Source organism: Leptonychotes weddellii, chromosome 3 (genome assembly GCF_054177405.1).
Source record: "Leptonychotes weddellii isolate Sample4059 chromosome 3, ASM5417740v2, whole genome shotgun sequence".
Lineage (NCBI taxonomy): Eukaryota > Metazoa > Chordata > Mammalia > Carnivora > Phocidae > Leptonychotes > Leptonychotes weddellii.
The window spans coordinates 38,182,553-38,196,947 of NC_138371.1; the positions used below are offsets into that span (position 1 = coordinate 38,182,553).

General features: G+C 33.7%; 1 pseudogene; it reads left to right on the forward strand.

Annotated features, from left to right (window-relative positions):
• The first annotated feature begins 1,835 nt into the window (after positions 1-1,835).
• Positions 1,836-13,655, forward strand: LOC102741623 (large ribosomal subunit protein eL8-like; annotated as a pseudogene).
• Positions 13,656-14,395: the final 740 nt, after the last annotated feature.

A 14,395-nucleotide genomic window follows, 5' to 3' on the forward strand; every position in this document is an offset into this window, starting at 1 on the left:
AAAGTTTTTTTGTTTTGTTATTATTAGTAGTATTATTTAGAATGTATTTGAACTTAAATGACCATCAACCTAATAAAGATTCCTACACATTTAGGATGTTATATATTAACCTCATGGTAACTGCAAACTCAAAACCTGCACAAAAATAAAGAGAAAGAAAGCCAAAAATAACACTGCAGAGACTCATCAATTACACACACACACAGAAAGAGAGAGTGAAAAAAGAAGAAAGAAACAGAGAAGAACTACAAAAAACAAGAAGAAAACAAGTCACAAAATGGTGATTAGTACATACCTATCAGTAATTACTTTAAATGTAAATGGCCTAAATGTTCCAATCAAGGACACAGGGTGGTGAATGGATAAAAAAAGATCTATCTATCCTGCATACAGGATATTCAGATTAGACCTACAGACACATACATACTGAAAGTGAAGGGATAGAAAAACATTTACCATGCAAACAGAATTAGGAAAAAAAACAAAACAGGATTGCAATACTTATATAGACTTTAATAGACTTAAAAAGAGAGTGTAACAAGAGACAAAGAAAAGGGGCGCCTTGGTGGCTTAGTCGGTTAAGCAGCTGCCTTTGGCTCCGGTCATGATCCCAGGGTCCTGGGATCGAGCCCCGCATCGGGCTCCCTGCTCCACGGGAAGCCTGCTTCTCCCTCTCCCACTCCCCCTGCTTGTGTTCCTGCTCTCACTATCTCTCTCTCTGTCAAATAAATATATAAAATCTTTAAAAAAAAAAAAGAGAGACAAAGAAAGGCACTACATAATGATAATGGGATCAATCCAACAAGAAGATATTAACAATTATAAATTTCTATGCACCCAACATTGGAGCAACTAAATATATAAAGCATTAATGTACTAATGTACATTAATATAATGTAAAGATTAAGGGACAAAAAGAGAGAATTTGATGTTACTACAATAATAGTAGGGGATTTTAACACCACACTAATATCAATGGATAGATCATCCAGACAGGAAATCAATAAGGAAATATGTCTTTGAACATTACACCAGATGGACTTAACAGATGTATACAGAACAATCCATTCAAAAACAACAGAATAAACATTCTTTTCAAGTGGACATGGAGCATTCTCCAGAACATATCACATGATAGGCCACAAAATTAGTCCCAATAAATTCAAGGAGATTGAATTCATACCATGCATATCTTCTGACAACAAGAGAATGAAACTAGAAATGAGTCATAAGAAAAAAAAAATAGTAAAACACACTAATACATGGAGGCTAAACAACATGATACTAAACAACCAATAGGTCAATGAAAAATCAGAGAAGAAATAAAAAAAATAGGAGACAAATGAAAATGAAAACACAATAGTCCAAAATCTTGGGGATGTGACAAAAACAGTTCTAAGAGGGAAATATATAGCAATACAGGATTACTTCAAGAAAGAAGAAAAGCTCACGTAAACAGTTTAGCTTTACACCTAACAGAACTAGAGACAGAACAAAGCCCAAAGTGAGTAAAGGAAGAGAGTAATAAAATCAGAGCAGAAATAAATGACATAGAGATTTAAAAAGAGTAGAAATAAATGACATAGAGATTTAAAAAGAGTAGAAAAAAATCAGTGAAATCAAGAGCTCATTCTATGAAAAGATAAACAAAATTGATCAATCTTTAGGGCTCAGCAGAGAGAAAGAGAGAAGTACCTACATGTATAAAATCAGAAATAAAAGGAGACATAAAAACTGATACCACAGAAATACAAAAAACTGTAAGAGCATGGTACAAAAAAATCACATGCCAATAAATTGGACAACCTAGCAGAAATGGATAAATTCCTAGCAAGATGCAGACTTCCACAACTGATCAGAAAGAAACAGAAAATCGGAACAGACCAATAACTAGTAATGACATTGAAGCAATAATCAAAAAAAACTGCCAAAAAATAGAAGTCCAGGTCCAGGTGGATTCACAGGTGAATTTTACCAAGTATTTAAAGAAGAGTTATCACCTATTCTCCTTAAACTCTTACAAAAAGTAGAAGAGGAAGAAAAGCTTCCAAATATATTCTACAAGGCCAGAATTACTCTGAGACTAAAACCAGACAAGGACACCACAAAGAAAGGAAAATAGAGGCCAATATCCCTTATGAATACAGATGGAAAAATCCACTCAAAATATTAGCAAACCACATTCAACAATACATTAAAAGGGTTATTCACCACAAACTAGTGAGATTTATTCTGGGGGTGCAAGGATGGTTTCAATATTTGCAAATCAACATGATACCTCACATCAACAAAACAAAGGATAAAAATCATATAATCATCTCAATAGATGCAGAAGAAGCATTTAACAAAATTCAACATCTGTTCATGACAAAAACCCTCAACAAAGTGGGTTTAGAGAAAACATACCTTGACAATAATAGCTATCTAGGAAAAACACACAGGTAACATACTCAATGAGGAAAATTGAGAGCTTTTCTTCTAAGACCAGGAACAAGACAAAGATGTCCACTCTCACCACTTTTATTCAACGTAGTCCTGGAAGTCTTAGCCACAACAATCAGACAAGAAAAAGAAATAAGAGGCATCCACTTCATAAGGAAGAAATTAAAGTGTTGTTATCAGCAGATGGTATGATACAATACATAGAAAACCCTGAAGACCCCCCTCCAAACTATCAGAAGTCATAAGTCAGTAAAGTCACAGGATACAAAATTAATACCCCCAAATTAGAATCATTTCTATACAGTAATAACAAAGTAGCAGAAAAATAAATTAAGAAAACAATTCCATTTACACTTGTACCAAAAAGAATAAAATATCTAGGAATAAATTTAATCAAGGAGGGAAAGACCTATACTCTGAAAACCAAAAAACACTGATGAAAGAAATTGAAGAGGACACAAACAAATGGAAAGATATTCCATGCTCATGAATTTGAAACATTAACATTGTTAAAATGGCCATACTACCCAAAGCAATCTACAGATTCAACACACTCCTTATTAGAATACAAACAGCATATTTCACAGATCTACAAGGGAAATAAAAGCAAAACTAAACTATTAGAACTACATCAAAATGAAAAGCTTTTACCAGTGAAGGAAACCATCAACCAAAAAAAAAAAAAAGGCAACCTACTGAATAAGAGAAGATATTGCAAATGATATATCCAATACAGGCTTAATATGCAAAATACATACTGTACTATGCAAATCAACACCAAAAAAAAAAAAGAAAAGAAGAGAAAAAAAGCCCAAACAATTAAAAAATGGACAGAGGACCCAAATAGATATTTTTCTAAAAAAAGACATAGAAATGGTCAACAGATACATGAAAAGGTGCTAAACATCACTAATTATCAGGGAAATGCAAGTCAAAACCACAATGATGTATCACCTTACATCAATCATAATGGGTAGAATCAGTAACACAAGAAGTAAGTGTTGGCATGGATGTGGAAAAAAGAGAACCCTCATGCACTGTTGGTGGGAATGTAAATTGATACAGCCCCTGTGGAAAATAGTATGGAAGTCCCTCCAAAAATTAAAAATAGAAATACCATAGGATCCATTAATTCTACTACTATTTACCCAGAGAAAATAGAAACATTAATTTAAAAGATATATGTACCCCTATGTTTATTGCAGGTTTATTTATGATGGCCAAGATATGGAAGCAAGCTATGTGTCCATTGATAGACAAATGGGTAAGGAAGATGTGGTGTAGATATATCCAATGGAATATTATGTAGCCATAAAAAGGGATGAGATTGTGCCATTTGCAACAACATGGATGGACCTAGATGGTATTATGCTAAGTGAAATAAATCAGATTGAGAAAGATAAATACCATATGATTTCATTCATATGTGGAATCTAAAAAACAAAACAAATAAACAAACATACAAAAGCAGAATGAGACTTATAAATACAGACAACAAACTGATGGTTATCAGAAGGAAGAGGGGTGGGAGATGGGCAAAATAGGTGCAGGAGAGTGGGAGATACAGGCTTCCAGTTATGGAATGAGCAAGTCACAGAAATAAAAGGCAAAACATAACGAATATAGTCAATGATCTTTAAGTAGAATTGTATGGTGACAGATGGGAGCTACATTTGTGGAGAGCATAGAATAACATATATAGAAGTTGAATCACTATGTCATACACCTGAAATGAATGTAACACTGTGTGTCAACCATACTCAAACAAACAAACAAAAAAATTAGGAAAGAATGTGGCCATGATAGCAAAAGCTAAGAGAATATCAGTGCAGTCATAGAATTTTTAACACCGGTAATAACAAAGAATTGGTTTAAGTTAAATATTTATGTTATGGAAAAGGTAGTGATTTGTCCTCACCTAAGTTATTTCTTACCCACCATGCTTCCACTTACAACATCTTCCACTTATTCACTGAATGACTTTTACTTTTGGCTTCTTACTACACTTCCTCTGAGAAAAAAATTTCCTTTACAGTTAGAAAGGACAATGAGTTGATGCTCATGGTATTTTCTAGTTTTGACACATATCACATCATTCAGGAAAATGATGCTTTAGAGAACGAGAGAGTTTTCAACTGAAAATCTAGTTAATTAAACCTTGAAGTTGTTGGGAGCTCCATATCACTGATAAATGTTCCTAAGCAGCAAATAATGTATGACATTACTTATTATATTGCAATATTTTGTGAGTCTAGGAATTAAAAGGTGGAATTCGAGGTGGTATTTTCCCAATGTTAACCTAATGGCCCACTACTAACCAGCTTAATTCTTATCCTCACAAGTAAACTATAAATTTGTGTTTTGTTTTGTTGTTTAGTTTAGAAATAGTATTGCCTGACAGACAACTGTCACCAACAGAAACAATTATGGTTCAAGAATTGGAAGTTAGACTGCCAACTAGAAATGTTCAGCTTCCCTGGCATCTATAATTGGTAGGGCTAGATTATTTCAGGGGAATCCTACAAGCTTTCATGTATGAAAATTCTCTCCTCTTATTCAAAAGAACAAACCTTGTTGGGGGTGTTAAGGATCTGATGTTACCTCTAAAAATGCTCTTATAAAATCATGTTTTCAAATAGTTTAGATATTCCATCTATTCAAAAATATGTTTTAAATATCTACTGTGTACTAGATACTATTCTAGTATAAGATATTTATCAGTGAAAAAAATATATGTATAGGCCTACTCTTACAAAGTTTACATTCTAGCAGATCATAAGAAAATACAAATGAGGTCACATTCCATTAAAAAAAAGAGAAAACAGAAAACAATCATATAGAGAATATGATCTTATTTGAAAATAGTGACTATGTCCTCTTTAATTAATATTAGAAGAAAATACTTCAATATATCAATAACATTTAATATCTAGGTGATAAGTTATGATTAGTTTTAATTTTCTATTTTACACTTAATTATATTTTCCAAATTATGTTAAGAATGGCATCTTTGTTTGTAATTAGGAAAAAATCCTTTATTTCCAATCTAAAACAATGAATAATAAGACCTATAACAAAAAAATAAGGTTGATAGTAAAACCTACTCAATAAAGAGAAAACTCAACAATAATTCCAATAGCAGTCTAAACCCTAACAGAAACTCCAGTTATTTTAATTTTATATATTGAGGGGAAGTCTTTAGATGGATTCTACTCAAATTTGCTAAGAAAATGTCATTTTATAACTCTCTGATATGGTGGACACAGAGATGTAACACATAGATCCCCCTTCAAGGAAGGACCTGTTGCCCAATCTATAAACTCTTGTGGGGTTTGTGCTGCTGAGGTATCAGCAGAAAGCCATGATCTTCTTCATAGGGGAAATAAATGTTTATCTATTTTGGCCTACCACAAAAGAATTCTGACAGGCCTAATATGGCCAAAATTCAATGTTGCTGAGACATTGTCATATTTGTGTCACAGTCTGACTTCTCCTTCTTCCTAACACTGCTTATTTTCCCACTGTGCACCTGATGAGAGTGCCTCTCCCCTAGTCTGGAAACTCTCCTGAGAAGTGTGTGTGTATGTGTGTGTGAGTGTAGGGGGACAGGACACAGAGATATTGGTATTCCTAGCAAGCTTGCCGTTTCCTAGTCTCAAAGTTACAGTCAATGGTATTTAAACAGAGTCAGGTATGGAGTCAGTCTACCCTAGGCAGAACTGAAGTGGGGGCTCACATATTATCATGCTCTTCATGCAATTCTCACACACACACACACACACACACACACACTGTCAAGGGACTGCCTCCCACAATATGGTTATATGTAGAACATGTTCCCTATGTCTTCCTGAAAGACCAGCATTTCCTTATTGCTGTAACCAATTTTATGATTCTATAAACCCCTTATAACTATCTGAAAATATATTAATTATGTTTCTGAATTTGTTTATTGGCTATCTTCCCACACTATATTATAGGCCCCATCAAGGCAGAGTTTGTCTGTTTAACAAGTACTATATCCTTAGCACCTAAACAGTACCTGACACACAGTAGGTTCTTAATATGTATACGTTGAATGAATTGATAAGTAGTTCTACCTCCTATGGTAAACTCTCCAGAGCTTTTGTTCCCCTCCTCACTACTCTTGATTACAAATTCTGCCCCGCCTTCAATCTCTGTCTTCATCCTTCCCATAATCCCCTGGCCCAGACAAATTAGTCTTGAAGATTTTTTACTTTTCCTATGTAATATTCTTTTTGGTTATGATTTCAGGGTTATGATGAAATCATGCTAGTATACAGTGGCATAAGAGAGGAAAGCCAACTTATGGGTAAGGAAATGAAAACTAAAAGTATGCAAAGAAGGTAGGTAAGGAATTGTCCACAATATCCTTTTATTCTCTGAATATTAGAAACCACATATAGTGGTTGAGTTGGCATTCATTCTTGGACAATCATAAGATACTAAGAACAAATATAGAAGTTCTATAGACTATAGCATACTCAGGTAGTGTATCACTAAATCATTTACAGTATCATGTGAACTTCACTGGCCTTTTTCAATCAGAATTAGGAGTAGTGCCACAGTGGATAACATTGAGGGCACAAGGGTATCATTAGGATAAGTTTTATTGCTATTTTATCAGTCATCCAATCATGAACTCTCTCTACTCACTATCTTTAAACTGTTTACAAATGTCAGTCTCATCATCTAGGGAATGGCTTATGTTATGAAATAGTCACTGTAACTGTCACATTTAACTGCCAATGACAGTAAAATGGAAGTCTGTCTCATTCCTCATTTGCCATGCTCTTTTTAGGAAGGTAAATTACACAGGGTCTCCAACCTCAAAAGATTATGTGAAACATAAGGTGATTATTGAGAATTCAGAGAAATACCTAAATATTTTGAAATCAGTAATATGGGCTAAGTTTAAAAAAAGTGGATTTAATGAGATCACACTGGTAAGTATTGATTATTAATTTGATACAAGTAAAATTAAATGATGTCTACTGATATTAAAAAACAAGATAAATTAAAGCATAAAGGAAATTCAAACTTCTGAGCAAAAATATTTATCAAATAATTTATTTAAATAGAAGGAAACTAAAGTAGGTCAAATTTTATTTCTGGATACCTACAAATGTTAAACCCTCTTCATGAAAACAGTATGAAACACAAATATTTTAAACTATGTAAAATGGTTCCTATATAATCAAAGAATAGACATATGGAAGAGAGTTAATTATTTTTTCAACAATTATGTCACCAACAATATGAGATAGTTAGATGGCCTGCTGTCTAGGGGGAGCTCAAGATTAATTTCATTTGTTCATTTGTTCAAATTCATATTTTACAGGATTTCCCAAACTGTGGCTCAATGTCAAGTACACAAGTGGGCTTCCATGCTAGAAGAGGTAGCTTGTAGTGACCAAGTTAAGGGCATTATAAATAGAACAGCTCAATTATCTTGGCTCACTTGGAACATTCTCCCTCATGGTACACACTGTTCTTTCTTTTCTCACAGATCTACTATAAGATGGGCCTTGGAGCTCTCCGTCAGGTAGAAGCCTCTCCTCACAACTTTGCACAGACTAATGGGATTAGAAAGAAATTTAAATGAAATTAAGAAATATAGTGCCCATTCCTCCTTAATGAAACTTTGCCCCGTGCCTTGGTGGGGTAAGAATACATTATGGCTTTTTTAACCTTAATATTAACCTCAATTCTGATGAAAATGAGTGCCAGTGAATGGGAAATAGCAAATTATCAGAAGCAAGAAATAAAATTCTAGCCAAAAGGAAAAAAAAAAAACAACCCTCTATTTTTAAAAGTAAGCTCCTATTTCTACAGAAATAGGAAACTACTAAGAAATAAATGTACTGTGTAGATGATAAGTTTGACTTGCATGTGGTCTCAAGTAAGGGTTAATGTTACACTAGAAGGAAGAACATGAGCTTCATTTTGAACACATACAAATTGAACTTACAGTAAGGCCTTCTAGTGAGATGACCTGTCATTCTCTCATTGGACTGAAGATAGGGACCTGTAGCTTATAGTTGAGATGTAGCAACAGAAAACTAATAGGTGAAGTCAAGATAAAGTCATAAAATAAATTAGTTTAGAGAGCCTGGGATCTAATGTATAGTTAGGGGCTGACAGAAGGATGGATATTATGCAGTAGTGAAGTCTTAGGAAAATGCATGTATTGACCAGAAACCTTTGTAGGATAATAGTTTCCTTGCATTTAGACTTCATAGTACACATAAGCAATTTTTGGTAATGAAAGCTAGTGATTAAACATATTATAAAAGGAGTTATGGATGCAAGAATGAGAAAAAGCAAAATTCACTATTTTTATGTTACCCTTTATAGAAGATTTGTTTGTACTCTAACATGGAATAGTCAATCTTGTTACTTGGTTGTATAAATGAAATATAGCTTTAATCTGTTTCTTTAATATTGATTTGTAGAGAATATATTTCTCCTTGCCCTTTATATTTTTTTTTTAAATAGGATTTGGGATATAAAAACCAATAATGTTGTTACTTGTTATAACAATTGTATGAGAAAATTAATTCAAGATTAATAGTGGTATTCAAAGGAGGATGAGGTTGTATAAAAATAATTGTTTATCGATTTATTTTGATTTAACTACATAAAATAGCCATCTTAAATCTTTAGTTCAAATGAATACATTAGTTTTTGTTTTTCCCCAGAGTATGTGGAATTTTTAATATATTTTAGGTTTAAAAAGAAGCTAAAAAAGAAAGATATTTTCTTCCACTTTAAAATATTTTTTAATTTCATTGATTTTCAGTGCCATTTGTCATGTTATTTTCTAATGACATAAAAATGTAAGTTTTGATTGGTCCAAAATTCATGCTGTACCTAAAGACTACTGACTCATCTATGAGTCAACTGTCAAACATATTTGTTTACCTTAACTGTTGTAAATGTTTGTTTTTGGCATAGTAACCTCTGCCAATTGTAATTCTGCTTTAGTGAAATACTGCAACACATATCACACTTTCTGCCTTCCCAATCTCCACCTGGTCTCAAAATGAGGACATAAAATTTTATTTCATTTTTCTTGCAAAAAGTGCATAGATCAATACCTTGGAAGTTCATCAAAAGCATTATTACTTGGAAAACCTTACCCTGAAAGGTTCAATGAATCAAGTACATATATAAATTCTCAGTCTTAAAAGGCTCTTAAGTGACTCAATACTTTTTCTCACTAGCCTTGCCTCTTACTAAGAAAATCATCAGTTTTTTCATAAGCTTATCTCTAATTTTATATTATACCTGGGACTCTCAATGTTATCTCAATGAAAACACCAAACCCACAAATAACTCATATTTGAATAATGACTAACATGCATGGGGGTTTATTATGTGCCAGGCACATTTTTATGTATTTTACATATATATCTAATCACAATGGTGGTTAAGAGCTTTCTTGTTGACCATTTATTGCACCCAGCTGGAGGTTAAAGTAAAATCTCTCTTTTGTCTTAAAGCCACTTTTCCTATCCACAATCTATTGGTTAAATTATATCCCCACTTGGTAACTAAGAATTGGGAAATGATCCAACTCATTATTGATATGTTACTAAATGAAAATAGATCACAGGAGATAATTTTGGTGCTTAGGTTTGAATATCCTGATGTATAGTGTTTTTTGCTTCATTCTATTCATTTGGAAAATGTTATAAGACACAATTGCCTGAGCCTAGATATATGGATAATAAGAAATGGTTGTTTCATTTGTACTTGGTATTTAAAACATGCATATGCCACACTCATCACCACCTCTTTCTAATAGTATCAATTAAAATGTGTCCACAATGTGATGAATGGAAAAAGAAGATGCGGTGTGTGTGTGTGTGTGTGTATTCCTATATATAGGAATATTACTCAGCCATCAAAAAGAATGAAATCTTGCCATTTGCAACAATGTAGATGGAGCTAGAATGTATTATGCTAAGCAAAATAAGTCAATCAGAGAAAGACAAATACCATTTGATTTCACTCATATGTAGAATTTAAGAAATAAAATAGGTGACATATGGGAGAGGACAAAAATAAAATAAGATAAAAACAGAGAAGGAGGCAAACCATAAGAGACTCTCAACTATAGAAAACAAACCGAGGGTTGCTGGAGGGGATCTGGGTGGGGAGATGGGTTAAATGGGTGATGGGCATTAAGGAGGGCACTTGTGATGAGCACTGGGTGTTGTATGTAAATGATGAATCACTAAATTCTACTCCCAAAACCAATACTACACTATATGTTAACTAACTTTAATTTAAATAAAATCTTGGGAGGAAAAAAATGCACATATTAAAAAACAAAATAAAATGAAATAAAATGTGTCCACAATGGAAAATTTACCATGAGTTCCCCCTCGATTAGAAATGAAATAAAGATCTGACATACTGAAATGTAATAAACACAGTGTAAAATCCTACAGCAACCACAGAATCTGGAGATGCAGTTTTTAAATTTCATGCTGTTGTTAGCAGTGAGGAACTAGATGAATTATAGAAAATAACAGGGAAACAGATTCCATAGGACTAAAGATAATTGTGGGTTGAATAGGTAAAATTGTTATTTTAGAACTTTCTTAATGAAGTTATATAATACAGTTTTTGCAAATCCATGTGTAAGCATATGCTTATATATTTCAAAAGGGTCTGTTTTCACATTTTTAAACATCCACATTAGTGCTACGGAAACCACAGGAAAATTTCTATTATTTTCACAACCATGGCATATTGCTTTCCCAAAACAAGGTAACAGAACACATTGCACTTAGTTATAAATTATGATCCTAGCTTCATTTGATAGCAAACATCTACAGTGTGAAATATCTATATATTGTCCATTCTAATATTCTACTCAATAAAGTATATTTACAAGTCCAAAATAACTGAATTCTTTTAAGCTTTATCAATGGCAGATAAAATCAATGTGTTCATGATTCAAAAATTCATACTTAAGTAGTTTTAAGTTAGGTGGATAGAAAAGTAGCACATATGCTTGACTATTCATTTAAGACTAAGTCCATTTGAAGCATTCTAAGGTTGAGTGACCTTCAATGACTTGTATGTATAGATTATCAAATATCATAGTAGAAGTAACAGACCATGAACAGTGTCTGATTCTTTTCAAGCTAAATAGTGCAGATAATCATAATTATTTCTGGGTCTAGGGTCAAAAGAGCATTCCATCACTTTTCTGGTTTATTGAGGAATCTTTTAAAATAATAAGTAAAATATCATTCTTGTCAGTAGGTTATAAAGAAATTAAATGAAGCAAATTCTGGGAGTGATTTTTAGTACCAAGTTATCCAGAGCATCTTGCCTTTCATTCTTGTCATTTAGTCTCCCAGTGCAGATTTCATATTTTGGAACTACAGATTACTTCTTCAACTTATTTTATACTGTACTATAATGATATATTCCACTGGATTTTTCTCCATTCAATGTACTAAGCCACTACTGTTTTATACAAAGTGTTAATGAGAACATTAGAACCATTATAGAAGATAAAACATAGTGTTGTTTTTTTCTTTCTTTCTGTCAAGGTACACTTACTCCAGTACACTGTTACAAAAATCAAAAACTACCAGATGAAGAAAAAAGCTTCATTTGAGAAATTAATAAGTAGAGTCTAATATTAAAAATATATAATCAAGTCAAGAAATGGACAGAAGACATGAACAGACACTTCTCCGAAGAAGACATACAAATGGCTAACAGACACAGGAAAAAATGTTCATCATCATTAGCCATCAGGGAAATTCAAATCCAAACCACATTGAGATACCACCTTACACCAGTTAGAATGGCAAACATTGACAAGGCAAGAAACAACAAATGTTGGAGAGGTTGTGGAGTAAGGGGAACCCTCTTACACTGTTGGTGGGAATGCAAGTTGGTATAGCCACTTTGGAAAACAGTGTGGAAGTGTCTCAAAAAATTAAAAATAGAGCTACCCTATGACCCAGCAATTGCACTCCTGGGTATTTACCCCAAAGACACAGATGTAGTGAAAAGAAGGGCCATATGCACCCCAATGTTCATAGCAGCAATGTTCACAATAGCCAAACTGTGGAAAGAGCTGAATGCCCTTCAACAGATAAATGGATAAAGAAGATGTTGGTCCATATATACAATGGAATATCACTCAGCCATCAGAAAGGATGACTACCCAACTTTTACATCAACATGGATGGGACTGGAGGAGATTATGCTAAGTGAAATAAGTCAAGCAGGGAAATCAATTATCATATGGTTTCACTTATTTGTGGAACATAAGGAATAGCACAGAAGACATTAGGAGAAGGAAAGGAAAAATGAAGGGGGGGATATCGGAGGGAGAGATGAACCATGAGAGACTATGGACTCTGAGAAACAATCTGAGGGTTTTAGAGGGGAGGGGGGTGGGGGGGATGGGTTAGCCCGGTGATGGGTATTAAGGAGGGCACGTACTGCATGGAGCACGGGGTGTTATATGAAAACAATGAATCATGCATCACGACATCAAAAAAATAAATAAAATTAAATTAAAATAAAATAAATAAAATACCCCCTGTGATTAACCAATTCACCCAGGTCTTAGACCGCCAAACAGCTATTCAACTGCTTAAGCTGGCCCACAAATACAGGCCAGCGACAAAGCAAGAGAAGAAGCAGAGATGGTTGGCTCAGCCTAAAAAGAAAGCTTCCAGCAAAGGGGATGTCCCCACTAAGAGGTCGCCTCTCCTTCAAGTTGGTGTTAATACTGTCACCACCTTGGTGGAAAATAAGAAGACTCAGATGGTAGTGATTGCACATGCTGTGGATCCCATTGAGCTGGCTGTCTTCCTACTTGCCCTGTGTCATAGATGGGGGTTCCCTACCGCATTATCAAGGGGAAGGCCAGGCTGGAACATCTGGTCCACAGGAAGACCTGCATCACTGTCACCTTCATACAGGTTAACTCAGAAGACAAAGGAGCTCTGGCTAAGCAGGTGGAAGCTATCAGGACCAATGACTGACAGATATGATGAAATCCACTGTCACTGGAGAGGCAACATCCTGGGTCCAAAGTCCATGGCTCACATTGTCAAGTTAGAAAGGGCAAAGGCTAAAGAACTGGACACCAAACTGGGCTGAGTGGATGCTGTTGAATTTTCTGTACATAAAAGTAATAAAAGGTTATCCTTCAAAACAAACAAACAAACAAAATAGAGGAAAGATACAGATTTTCAAGTAGCCCAACCTCAACTTCTGAAAGCATGTTTATTTACTTTTATGAAATAATATATTTATTCTTATAAAAATCCATGATATGAAATAAAAATTGAGAAATTTAAATCCACATGCTAAATACAAAACCCTTTCATCTACTAAGACTTAAAGCATGTAAGTCTGACAGGGCACAATTATCACCAGTTGGAGTGTAATTGGTATACCTTTAGTGGAAAGCAATTTGCCAATTTATATCAAGGGCTTTAAACATATTCATAACTCTTTTATATAATAGTCTGCTTTGGGTATCTTGATTGATGAAATAATTTAAGATATGGAAATAATAAAACAATGGAAACATTTACATATCCAGTACCACATTGGGGGAATGTCTAGATTAAACTACGATCAATAAGTGCAATTGAATATTTTAAAGGACGTGGCTTAAAAGAGACATAAGGATTGGAAAATACCTTGACTACAATATTAATTTTTAAAATAAGCACAATAAAAAGGGTATATATAACAATATCAACTGTATAAAATGAATGGAAAAACTGAAGAAGATATTAAAATAATAGTGGTTGCCTTTGAATGGTGGTTAAGAACTGCGTTTTTTATTTCAAATTTTCTGTTATTTCTAAATATTTCACACTGATTACATATGACTTTTTATGAAAAAGTAAACAACTACATCAAAGCACAAGAG